This window comes from Phalangium opilio, unplaced genomic scaffold (genome assembly GCF_054372755.1).
Source record: "Phalangium opilio isolate 3A_F unplaced genomic scaffold, DU_Popi_V2 ptg000095l_1, whole genome shotgun sequence".
Lineage (NCBI taxonomy): Eukaryota > Metazoa > Arthropoda > Arachnida > Opiliones > Phalangiidae > Phalangium > Phalangium opilio.
In genome coordinates, this window is record NW_028324200.1 from 87,948 (window position 1) to 101,153 (window position 13,206).

Below are 13,206 nucleotides of genomic sequence, written 5' to 3' on the forward strand. Positions count from 1 at the left end.
CAAACCAAATGTACGTCACTTCCTCTTTCATTATGTAATTTTCCTCCTTTATTGGTCAATATTTTCCCGCGCTTACTTTTTCATGACGTAGTTTTTCCTTCTTTATTGGTCAATTCGTTTTTGCGCTCGCTTTATATACAAGTAAAGATTTTTTTATCGTTGAATTTTTGCAAGTTAAGTTGTACTAGTTTTGTAAAGCTTGTAATTAGAAGTTTTTGCTTAAAAATGATTTCCGTAATGGGTGTTAAAGCGCACAAGAAGCAACAATTGATTTATATTGAATTTTTGGAAGCTAATATGGATTTAGTCTATATGAAATTTAGAGTTAGTTTCACTAAGGCCAAGTTCGATGCCCTTTGGGTTGAACTTGCAGCAAGACTAACAGTTGTGGTGCAGGCCCTTCGAAAACAGTAGAAAAGTGGAAGAAGGTATGTACAATTTTATTTATAATTTATATTACTTTAAGGAATCTTTTTCGGTAGTGTTTTTCTGCATGTCGTTGGAATGTCAGAGCCAAAGCCTCCAAGGCTTTAAAGAACAAGACTGGTGGTGGCCCGCAAGCCGAGCCACTAACAGATTTGGAGGAGCGGCTTCTCTCAATTATTGGAAGGGGAACACTCACGAGGCTAAATTCTATTCCTGAGGCGGGTTTTGGCCCCCAGTAGATGTGATTGCTGAATCGAGTTCGAGCAATCTACCACCGCAATAAGCTCCTACGTCACTTTGGACGAGAATTTTGAAGTAGCGATGGAGTCTACTATGGAAGTATGGGAACAATTCGTTTCTGGGTGCGAAAGCATCCCAAAAGCAAAATCAACACCCAATGTTCAAGAAACAAGATGGCCCCGGCCAACTTTACACTTTTGCGCGGCTACTAATCGGTTAGCAACTTTTTTCCGGTGAACCTGACATGTTAATTTCAGATCAAGTGTTGGAAAGATTTATCCGGAAAATGGGGTAATGTTATTTTCTGTCCGAACAGTGTTTGCTAGAAACCATGAAAAACATCCCTGGTCAAATAACGTTTAATATTACAATTTTGGTGAGGATATTTTGTTGGGAAAAGTAAAAATGGTATTTGTTTTAATTATTTCTTACAAAATCTCGACTTCTTTGAAAATTAGTTCGTGTTAGGAAAGTTTCGTTTCATAGATCAACTCAGTAGTATGAAAAATCACAAGAGCATGAAAATTCATTGATAATACAAAATGTCAGGGTAATTGAAGATTGAAATGAGCTTTTTTTGGATGTAGAGTCCTGTCAAAACGAAAAATAGTGCAGCTCGCTTTACTCGCTCGTGATTTTAAATGTTTCATACAAATAATAACTTTATATTTGTACCATTACATTTTTAATGTGTTTGTTTCTACTTTTTCCTAAATTTAAATGAGAGTTGTGTTTCAATCTACCCTTCTATGATATTAAAAATGTTTCAACATTCTTGAGAAGGACGACTTGTTAAAGTTTCTTTAATTTTTGGTCTTTCAAAGCATACAGGTTTTTTTTTAAATATAAAAAAATTAAAAAGAAAAGTCAAACATTTTTTTTGCACTTATGTCTTCAAGTATATCAGTTTTTTGCGTTCTAAGATTTTTTCGTTTTACTAGTCTTTTTTGAGTTCATTTGACCGTCATTTTTGGTTTCATCTTTTTCTTCTTTCACTTCGGCTTCAGTATTTTCACAAAGATTCAGCTGCTCAGTTGTACTTTGATTTTTTTCTCGTATGGTTTCGGCATTTTCATCGCACTTGGCCATTTTCACATTCTTTTGAGACCAGAAATCGTCTGATAGTTGTGATAACTGTGAATCGATATCATCCTCAATTTTTAGTTTTGCCGCTCTTTAGAGCTGGAAAACTATTGTTCCGCCCTCTGTTGGCTGGACGGCTGGTCGGCAGGTCGGTAGGTCGGCATGTCGGCTGGCTGGATTTTGGTGTGACCTGATGAGATTCGTCATAAATAAACTTTTTAAATTTCAAATTTCCCGCGAATTTTCGACTCGAAATTTATCCGTAGTTCACGCTACACCTCATAGGTGGCGTAACGTATTTAATTTCAATTGAAATTATTTTTCCCGTCGGTGCCGGGGTTTGAACCTGCCATGTCCTAATCCATACGAGACGTCAGTGAAGACGCCCGAGCGAGCGCGTTACCACGAAGCCACGCTTGCTTAGTACAAAACCCGAGTTAAGTTAGACTGTAGAGTAGAGAGAGGTAGAAGTTTGTGGATCCCCACCCACCCTCCCCTTCCCGACGCGCGGCAACCAGCTGCGGCTGGATTTTGTAAGTGGGAGAGGAGAGAGAGTAGAGAGAATGACTGCCTAGCGCCCGCCAATCATTTTTAGCAATGCGATTTAAATCAATGAAACATACTCATTTAAAGTTAAATAATTATAATTAGCTAATATGATTATTATATTTAAAAAAAATTATATTATTTAAGTAATAAATTTAACGATAGTTGTTGAGAGATTCAATAGAGGGCAACATGAGATGTCATAAATAAGACTGCGAAGTTTGCGAACTCCGTCTAGTTTGCAGGGTTGCCATATTGGGCTGGAAAGCCGCCAATTGGGCTTCTTCTCAAAAATATTGGCTTGAAATAAAAGGGTTGGCTGTTGGCTCGAAATTGGGCTTGTCGGGGTTTTTCTTTGGCTTTTTGTACTTAAAATACCGCCAATAGGCGAAGATCATTAGAATGCCCAAAAAACTGACAAATGGTGCTGTGAAACCTTTTGAGCGGCTTATAATTCGTTAATTCATGATTAAATAAAATGGTTTCATTTTGGCTTGGGTTTTAAAAATGGTGTCAGTATAGAATATGCATTGAAATTTCTGAAAGAAAAACTAATTTCAAATTTTCACGATAAATTTTGGGCTTGTTTTTGGGCTGGATAGTCTAGATCTTAGGCAGTTTTTGGGCTTTTTTTCGAAATACCGATTGGCGGTTTTTTGGGCTTGTTTCCAATTTGATTTTGGCGGGTTGAAGGTTTTCAATCTGGCATCCCTGCTAGTTTGTTGTCTGCCTATTGCAAGGTGGATGATCGATGATTAGTTTAATCAGGTGTTTAAATGTAACTTGATTCCGGCGATACCATTAATGACAAACGCAATCAACATACTCATGGTTTAATTAAAGTTAATTAAATTGAATTGCTCAAAGATAATTATAAAATTAAATCAACAACTCAACTATCTGCTCAACGATAATTTGGCTAGTTTTTGTCAGTTTTGCTGTTTATTTAAACGTAATTAAACAATGGTTAAATACTGCAGCGTGTATGGGTGTAAAAATAATGAGTGGTGTCCGCTTTCACCAATTTCCGCGCGACGTTAAATTGTCGAAACAATGGGATATAGCTTTAAAAATGGGTAAACCACGCACCAAGTCCGTGGTTGTCTGCTCCCTTCATTCCGAAATATGAACATTCAGGTATGTTTTAAGCGTATAATATTAATTTAAAACCAATTATAATTAGAGTTATTATTGTAGATAAGTTAAGTTACCCTCCCAGACTTGGACCTTTGGCTGTTCCTTCCAAAAAACTCCCGTTAAGGAAACATGATCAACAATAGTTCAAGGCTAATGGGAGATTGGAAAGACTGAAAAAAAAGGAATCAGCTCTCACAATCTCCAACTTTGCATGCAAGTGAAACAGCTGAAATAAATGGACCAGCAGACGCAGAAATTCTAGCTGAAAGATTGGGGATTGATGCGGTTCAACAAACTACCGAGGAAACTACGACCGACAAATGCACCACTCCAAACCCCAATGATAAATCAGGGTTGCCACGGGTCAGGGAATTTGAAAATGGGCCAAAAAGGTCAGGGAAAAGTCAGGGAATTTTATTTTAGTAGGTAAAATTTCTGGGGATAAGTCTTTATTGAAAGAGTAATGAAAGTTTCTTCTCATCCTCTCTTAACACAGAGTGAACTCTAGAGCAATCCTTAAAAATGCTGTCTAGAATTGTTTTTGTAAAGTTAATGCTCTCTAAAGAAATCTCTCAGACTGTTATTTATATCCTAGTTAAAATTTTTCTTAATCATTTAGGTGAAAATGTTTCTTAATCTTTTTGGTGTGAAAAATACATTGGAAAACTTAAATGTAGAGACTTTATTTAATTATAAGCACCACTTAAAACGTGCTGTAAACATTTACACTTTCGGCCGAAAAGGTCAGGGAAAATCTCAGAAAAAGGTCAGGGAAAACCTGGAAAAGTCAGGGAATTTGGTTTTGAATATTCCGTGGCAACCCTGTAAATGCATTATGGTCAACACCTTGGAAAATCATACATGTTATGTTAATGCTTCTAATGGAATATTGAATGCCCCCTCTATAATTTCATTAACAGGATTAAGGAGTACTGGTCTATTTGATGCAATCATTAAAAATATTAACAGTAAATTCATACCCCTTTTTCATGGACAAATAAGGTAGAGAGGGCCAAGAATGGGGGAAACTACGAGTCTCGAGATAGGGTATTTTTGACACTCATGAAACTAAAACTTGGCATTTCATTCACCGCTCTATCAGCTTTGTTTGGAATAAGTAAAGTTCAGACCTCAAATCATTTTAAATTAACTCTTACGCAGTTCCCAAGCTTGTTAAAACCCGTGAAAAAAAATGCAAATGAATAATGCACCCAAGACTCGTGAAATTTTGTAAAACAATTTTATTTAATAAATTTGTAAGATTCTATCACATTTTAAGGAACTTAAAAATATCACTTCAGCCTTGTTTGCTCCATTATTTTTCCATTTCAAATAATTTGGAATGTAGTAATTAAAATAAGCAAAAAAACCTTTTGAAATAAGTAATTTGTAATCTTGGTTAATTGATTGTTAATAAATTTTTGGTCTTTAGGCACATATAACAAAACAATCATCTTCCAGTTTGAATAAATTACATAATGACAACTTTGAAGTCCTAAAAGGGCCAAACTAAGTTGCACTTGCCCATAATACATTTGTTTGGGTTTCAAAGAAAATGTTCTGTCCTTCTTGATTACGTAAGGAGTTTTCTTGAGGACTGTTTCTAAGTTTCCTTTTTCACCAATGACTGGACACTTCATTTCGACCAAATTATCGTTGACTAGACCGTCAGGGGAACACCCCAAGAATTGATAAGAAGGGTTGACTTCAAACCAATCTTCGTTACTTTTAAATTAGACTCTTTTTTAAAGCAACAAGTGTTGTTTTTTCGTTTATAATTCCATACTGTGTGAATTCATTTCCCTTAAAGTTTGACTGAAGAGCTTTTCGAATTTTTTCAGTAGGATCTTTTGGAAAATATGTGTAATACTCGTAGCAATTTTCACAAGAGAGAGAGCAACAGGTACTAAACAAAACAAAACAGTATGACCAATTTTATACTCGTGTTATGACCAAGGCTTAAGAGTTTACATAACTAATCTGGTTAATATTAGGGTGATTAGGTTTTCAACACTTACCAATTTTGAAAATATTCTCTTCTGAAAATTGTGGTTCATTCATTGCAAAAAATTTCGAGTACTAATTTTCATTTGGCACTTAATTATAAGTTTAAACGTCACATACACTGCCGTTGATGCTACAGGTCTCAGGCCTGCCATTTTTGTTTCACCTAGATCAAGCTTCGCGTTTTCTCCGGACGATGGCACTAGTGAAACTTTTCGTTCTAGGCGCGGAATCTGAGAAAAATTTCCTCACTAAGTTTTTACTTTCGCGAGTTTTAGAGGTTCGGAAAAGTATTGGTCCGACCCTGCCTGGCAGGCTGGGCGTACCTTCAACCACATTTTTATTTATAAATTATTTCCTTACTAAGTTTTTAGTTTCGCGCGTTTTAGAGGTTCGGAAAAGTATTGGTCCGACCCTGGCTGGCAGGCTGGGCGTCCCGTCAACCCCATTTTTAGTTCTAAAATTGTTTTATACTAAATTAAAATATATAAAATTGTTTTTAAATTAACTTTTTTGGCACAAATATTATGAGATTTTTGTAAGTTTTTTCGGTTCCAGCTTCTCTGATTAATTAACGCTTAGTACATCATAAACAAAAAGGATCTTTATCTCCACCATCCGTTTCCGTGTCCCGTCTAGCGTTGTTCTTTAGGGCTTATGCAAATTACTTCATTTCTATTGCTTCAAGTTTCAAGAGAACATGACTCGGGGCTAATTCTAAGCGCTTGTTGCATATTGCATATTGCATAAGCGTGCAATCAATGAATAATTTTAGTACCCAAACGCATCAATTATCCCACAAATATTAGGTTTGCAACAAAAATATCAAGAAAATTGTTCCATTTCATAGGACAGAAGTTGGTTATTTACTTGTTTCTTAATCTATAACCCAAAATCAAGCTAGATTATTTTTATTCATAATTGGAATGATATTTGATATTTAAAAGAAAAAAATAACCGTAAAGTATATAGGCCGGGGTCACCTTACAATAAATTTAGCTAGCCAAGGCAAAACGTTAATATGGCCGGGGCCATCTTGTTTTAAAACATCTGGGGCTTCCTAGGGACGTTTCTTTGGTGTTACAATTGGGCTTTGAAAGCATGGACTTGAAAACCTTTGACTAAAAAATGTAATGAACCTTAAGGAGTTTAAGAGGGAAGCAAAACGGCACATTTATCATTTAATTAAACTAAGGACTCCTTTGTAAAACAGTTTCGACTGAATAGGAATATCCTAATAAATAAAGCTTTAATAATAATAATATTATACCTAGTAGAAAAGGTTACATTCGATTATTTACTAGGTTTAAATTATTAAAAACTTACGGTGAATTATAAGGGGAATACATCGGAGTGCAATTTCCCGAGCATTCACTGCGTTGAACACTGATACAGTACAAAAATATTACAAATATTATCAACCCAAAATGTGTTAAATAAAAGTAGGTACCTGTCATAGTTCAGTGCGTAAATTCCATTTTTTTAACATAAATAGCTTTGACAGCTGACCTCAAGTCTTTGCAGTTATGCCACGAGTGATACTGAGGTGGTTCTTTTATATCAGTATTTAAAGAGGTCTCATTCTTTTTTGAAGACTGAGTACGATATAGTTTTCTCGCGTTCCTAAATAGAAAAATTATAACATAAAACCAATGCTTCAAATAATTTACTCTAAACAATGGTACCATTGTCTAATTCTTTACCTTTGTAAAAATCTTTCTTTATTGGCATTTTTTCTTGATTCATAACTACGAGAAGGTTATACCTTGATTTTCGTCCCAGTCTTCCCCCATTTCTTCTTGCAAATCTTAAATTGTGAAAATTGATGGGTTAAAATGGCAACATGGTCCTCACTGTATTTGGAGTTTGGAAAGGATATTTTGCAATAGGTTTAGGTTAAGGTTGTGTTTAAGTTATTCATATGTTTAAATTATAAAAGTAATTATTTTTCCCACCTTTGTGTAGGTTAGGGCTCGGTGAACGAATAATCGTTTTTCACGATTAGAGTGTGATATATTTCCCCAAAAATGATACTATTTTTGTTATAAATCTACGGAGCGGTTAATCGGTGCAAGGTTATTCACGTAGGTTTAGTCAATAGAATATAGTACCTTTGTTAATCGACGCGAAGATATATTTTTAAATATTCCACTCGAATGTTGTGAAGTAAACGAAGTCGTTTTTTATCGTAAAAAGTTGGGTTTTTCATTATCTATATGCGCATGCATAATATCTGTAGTTATTTTTGTAATTAATTGTGGATATAAACACTCGGCTACCTATTAATTATTTTATTCCGGGCTTTGCTAGTGGAGTGGTTATACAAAAGGACCCGCTTGATCGGTATAATTATATCATCGTGTTAGCATCGCGCGAAGCGGTTTAAAGTTTATATTTGTTTGGACCCGTGTGATCCGTCGTTCTTGCGTTATCGTGGCCGGAATGGATAGTGTCACTTCGGACGATATAGCAAAGAAGAGAAAACTGCGAAGCCCAGTGTGGGATCATTTCACTATTGAAGAGAATATGGCTATATGCAAATATTGTGATGCTCATGTATTAAATCTAGCAGTTCAAGACTTACTGAAATGGTTTATTTAATACAACGCCATGAAATCCGTTCTGACCGCTTGTTCTCGAATGGCTTCTCGAAATGCAAGAATAATTTCGTGTAACGTCATTCATTGGTTTCTCAGTAAAAGACTACAGAAATAAATAACAAAAATTATACCGTTTAAGTATCCCATTAATATTATAAAAAACTATAGTGCACCTTTTCGTAGCATCACCAAATTAATAGGAGTAAAAATCCTGCATGCGAGAATTCTACGCATTGCGGTAACGCTTTGCACTTCCACACTGTGCAATTTGGGACATTCTCAATGTTATGATTTTAATTAAACCATAATATCTCACAAACTATTAAAGATGATAAGAAAATATTCACACCTTCTAAATATTAATCGACCCTGCTGATGCCAAAAATCATATTCATTTTCTCCAAAATGTCATAGTTGAAAAGATTCAACATTTCAGATTTTGGACATTTTGTGATTTTTAAGCACGTGCTTCAACCTTTATCAGAAACTTAATAATATGGTAAACCATATTATTTATGATAGTTTCAAGTAGGGTTGTAAGTCGGAAAATTTTCCGCGGAAAATTTTCCGCTCGGAAATTTTTCCGGAAAATGACCGAGCTATATTTTTCCGGAAAATTTTCCGTATTTTTCCGCTACCGGTTTTTCAATTAAAAAGTTAAAACTTTAAAATTTTTCAATTGCCTTTCTTTTCAAAACATTCATTATTTTGTTTTAGGTGAATTCGGAGGGGTAAAAATTGTCCAAGGGCACAGAGTCTAGTGACCCCTATTCTCTATAGGAAAAGCTCACTCATTTGCTATCGCTTGCATGCATAGGGTTACTGTTTGGTCTTATGACGGTATAAGGCGTTAGAGAGTCGAGACCTAACCGTTAAGAGACCCAAGTGAAACTAAAATTATCAGGCATAAAGGATAGTGATGGTCTGCGTCATTGTAAGGGAAACGGGGTGTTATGTTGTTAATGTTATTAAGCTTGTTAACCCTGTTTAAAATCACAAATTATGGGAAAATCAACCAGTAATATTTGGCGGTACTTTAATAAATCTACTAAAGATGGCAAAATAGCTGGGGAATGTTTTAAATCTTTAAAAGTTGGATAAATTGACTCAAAGCTCACATAATTGCTAGTTTTATATTTTTCCGATTAGCGGAAAATTTTCCGCGAAGAGGAAAATTTTCCGGAAAATTTTCCGCGTTTTATTTTTCCGGAAAATTTACAACACTAGTTTCAAGTATCATATTACTGTGATTAACGGTCTTTGAATTATTGAACAATTTCGGAAAAAAAATCAACGGGCAAAGACTTTTCTAACAGACTGTACAATATTTGTGTTGTAAAGCAGTTTTTAACCATTACTTTAAGAAATCTCATGAAGAAGCTTGTCATAATGGTAGGGTCCTTAGAGTTAAAAGAATTTGTGCACCTTCAAGTCCGTTTGACGCTGCCAAACGACGTAGAACGAATGAAATATCTGATAAATCTGAGCTTTAACATACAGTATATTAGTCTGTGCCGTAACAGGTTTCGTAATCTCAGTGAAAAATATTTTCGAGTGAAATTTAAAGTCTGTGTAACAGTGTCAGAGTGACCGGAAAATGTGTTGTCTTGGAATTCACCAGTCCAAAAATGGCGGAGCTCGCTTATGTCTTATTAAATTCAAACAAAATAGTTTGCTTATATTTCAAAACAATAATAACTCTTGCCAAAATTACGGAAATCGGTGATGTGATTAGCTTTGAAAGTAAGATTTTACTTGACCAAGATCTTTTAAAGGGAATGAGAAGCTTCGTTTGTAATACCTCTGCTTTATATGACAAAAGATAGAATTAATATCTGTGAATTCAAAAATATCAAGCTTTTAATTCTCCGTTAATTGTTATTTGGCCGCAATATGCATTTGAAAATGCTTCATATGAAAATATTTGAAATCCACTTTTTCTGAAAGGCTAAAACCTTTCCCGTAGGCTGAGGTCACAGATATATTTTTCACGTCAGATGGTGCAACTCTCTCCGCTATCAGACCCAGAGTTTAGACTGGCGAGAAGCTCGAGACGCAGGCAGGATTCCCGCGGTATTTTTTCCTCGCGTCATAGTGATGTCATCAAACGGGCGAACAAGTTCGACAAGTCAAAATTAATAACTGAGTTTTTGTGGTTTTTCAATAGATTTTAAAAATAGAAACTTTGGTTCAATTATACTTAAAACTTGATGTTTTTGAAAGTAGTAACATAATACCACTTTCGTGGTAAAATATGAAATAAAATTGTGAATTCGCATTCTCTTTCTATATCTTAATTTTTAGTTACTTTCGGTTCACTATTATTAAAATAAATAGTCACTTTTTCACTTGCTAATATATTATTATCAGGCGTGCGTATGATTCTGTAATTATGAAAACTTTATATAAAATCTAGCTTCTAAATTTATGTTCTTCATGCAAGCTATTGCCAGGCCCGTCAAGAGACTTTGCAGGCCCCGGAAATGATTATGGGTCTGGTCCCTAGAAAAATGTATGGGTACACGACTGTGGGTCCGACAAATTAAGCAATCGTTAAAAGCACTCCAAACACACTTTTCCCGTAGCAACTAAAGGTAACATTCCGAACTTTCATTAACTAATAGATCTTACTAGGTCTACCTCTATCGCCAAATTACTAGTTTGTACCTAATATAGTTTACGAAATAACTAAAGTCAAATTTTCATTATTTTTACTGAGCGATCATGAATATTCTAAGGTACTTCTAGAAGACGTGGAAACCAAACCTTTGGGATTCATTTAGTATTTAATTTATTAACTAAGGAAATTTTAAAAATATTGAAATTTCTTTCAATATTTTTCTAGTTCTCACTTTAAAAACTACATATGAAAAGAAGTGAAATCCTATCAAAAATACTAACGTTCAAAAATATTGAAACCTTCATTTTGGAACTGCTACACCGTAAAAGTTCTGAGATCCCATGTACAACCGGTTACCCCCTATTTCACCCAATTTAAAACACCCAATTCCCATTTACTCAAACCTCATTCAACCCAATTCCCAGTTCTCCTATTCCATTTAACCCAATATAGCATACCCAAAAAGACTAAAATAGAGAAGAATTTGATGGTTTTATTTATTTATTTATTTTTTCATTCCATAAGGGATACACTTACTTGAAGTGTATAACCGCTCTGAAGAGGAAGAGACGTCCTCCTAACCTAACATAACAGTAACTTTTGCGAAAAGGCATATTATTTGAGAAGTCAATGAAGCTAAACATCGATATTTTGGAAAACGCCTAACATTGTTAAATTATTTATAAAATATTACTAACCTAACTTAACCAACCCAAACCTAACCTAACAGTAATGTTTTAGAAAAGGCATATTATTTGAGAAGTCAATGAAGATAAACATAAATAGTTTGGAAAAGCGTACCATAGTTAAATATTTTATAAAATATTATTAACCAACCCTAACCTTACATAACAGTATTAGTTTTGGAAGCTAAACATAAATATTTTGGAAAAGGCGTACCATAGTTAAATGACTTATAAAATATTACTAACCTAACTTAAACAAACCTAACCTACCTAACCCTAACTCAGAAAAAGGTATTGATACATACTTTGTTAACAGAATCCTGTGGCTTTGAATTACTCTATCCTTCATAATCTCAACTGCCCTTTCCTTAGTGATAGACAAATGGTCTATGGGATGATTTTGCTCATTTTTGGCATAGCAAACGGTTTTATTAGCAGTCGCCGCTGTCACCTTGCATTCCATTAATGGGTATCGCCAATATTTGCGATCTTGAACTGTGCTTTTTATCATTATCATCTGGCCACGAATTACGGGGGCATATTTTCCTTTCGAAGTTTTCAGCCATTCGACTTCCATATTTAATAAATTACACTGATCAACAGTCACTTAAATACTAATTTTAAAATATTGATTTTTTAATGGAAAATACGAATTAACAAAACGGGTATGTAATTTGTGCCAAATTCCTGTTTATCGCCTTTTGTGGCAAACGGGAATTGGGAGAAATTCATTTGGGTGAATCAGGAACATATTTCTTGGGTTAAATTCTTCTGATTGGGATAAATGAGATTGGGTGATATGGGGGGGACACCGTACAACCAAGTTTCGTATAAATATTTTGAATATGGTACACTTTATATAAAATATATTGTCACTTGGCTATAGCTTAGCAAAAATGAGATAATAATAACAAGATTACCAATATTATAAAGAGTGAAGATTTGCATTATAGAAAGGAACTGTACAAAATTTTATTTAAAATTTGGTTGAAAATGGAATCTCAGACCATTTTACGTGTATCAGAGTCCAAAGTGAAGCTTGTCATATTTTTACAAGTTATTATTTTTGTAGGGATAACTAGTTTAGAAGTTCACATAGGATACTCTTTTGGCTTCTTTAATTTTACCTCACAAAATATAAAGTTACAAATAAGCAACCTAGTTATGAGCGACTTCTAGACCCTGTCTGTACAACTTGTTGTGTAATTAAAGTATTAGACGACACTGCCCATACCCTTGACAAATAAGCTTTAAAGTTAGAAAGCTGTTGGTATATGACTAATTGGCTTATTATCTTTTTAATAATATTTATGTTTGCCTGATCGTCCACAGCAAAGAAACAACTGTAAGAATGTGGAAGTTTTTCCATGGTTTACATTTTACTTTCAGTCATTTATGCCTAGTGAGTAAAACTTTTATAGAGAATTATTACTCTTCATTACCTTTTTTACCTTTTACCGTTTAAAGGGTATTAAAAAAGTCAGCCGACCGTTGAATTTTTTATTTTGAAAAAGACGTTTTTGACGTCACAACCCTCCCCCTCAGTCAAAGGGCTAATTTCCGTATCTTTGCTATTGGTGCAATCGCTGGTTCTAACAAACGAACTCTCGGAAGTAGGCCCTGGGTAAACGCCGGAGCGGGGTGGCTCACAACCAATCACAAGAGAGATTGACCTGATGTGAGGAACCGCTTAACAATCACGAAATAGTTCCTTTTTGACGCGTTTTACATCAGCTGCTGACGTCAATGATTGTGGGGGGAGGGGGTCGGGTGACTTTTTCAAAACAAATTCAACGGTCCGACGACCAATTTGCAGTCCCTTAACCCTCAGTTGAAGAAAACATTCTTTTAAGTTCAATATTTA

The 13,206-nt window shown here is 34.7% G+C and overlaps 1 long non-coding RNA gene across 1 annotated transcript; it reads left to right on the forward strand.

The window, feature by feature from the left end:
• Window positions 1–3,015: 3,015 nt before the first annotated feature.
• LOC149635022 (uncharacterized) lies at window positions 3,016–4,704 on the forward strand. The gene is made up of 2 exons (XR_016372407.1): window positions 3,016–3,432; window positions 3,493–4,704. It is a non-coding gene; the product is annotated as an uncharacterized LOC149635022 (long non-coding RNA).
• The last annotated feature ends 8,502 nt before the right edge of the window (window positions 4,705–13,206 follow it).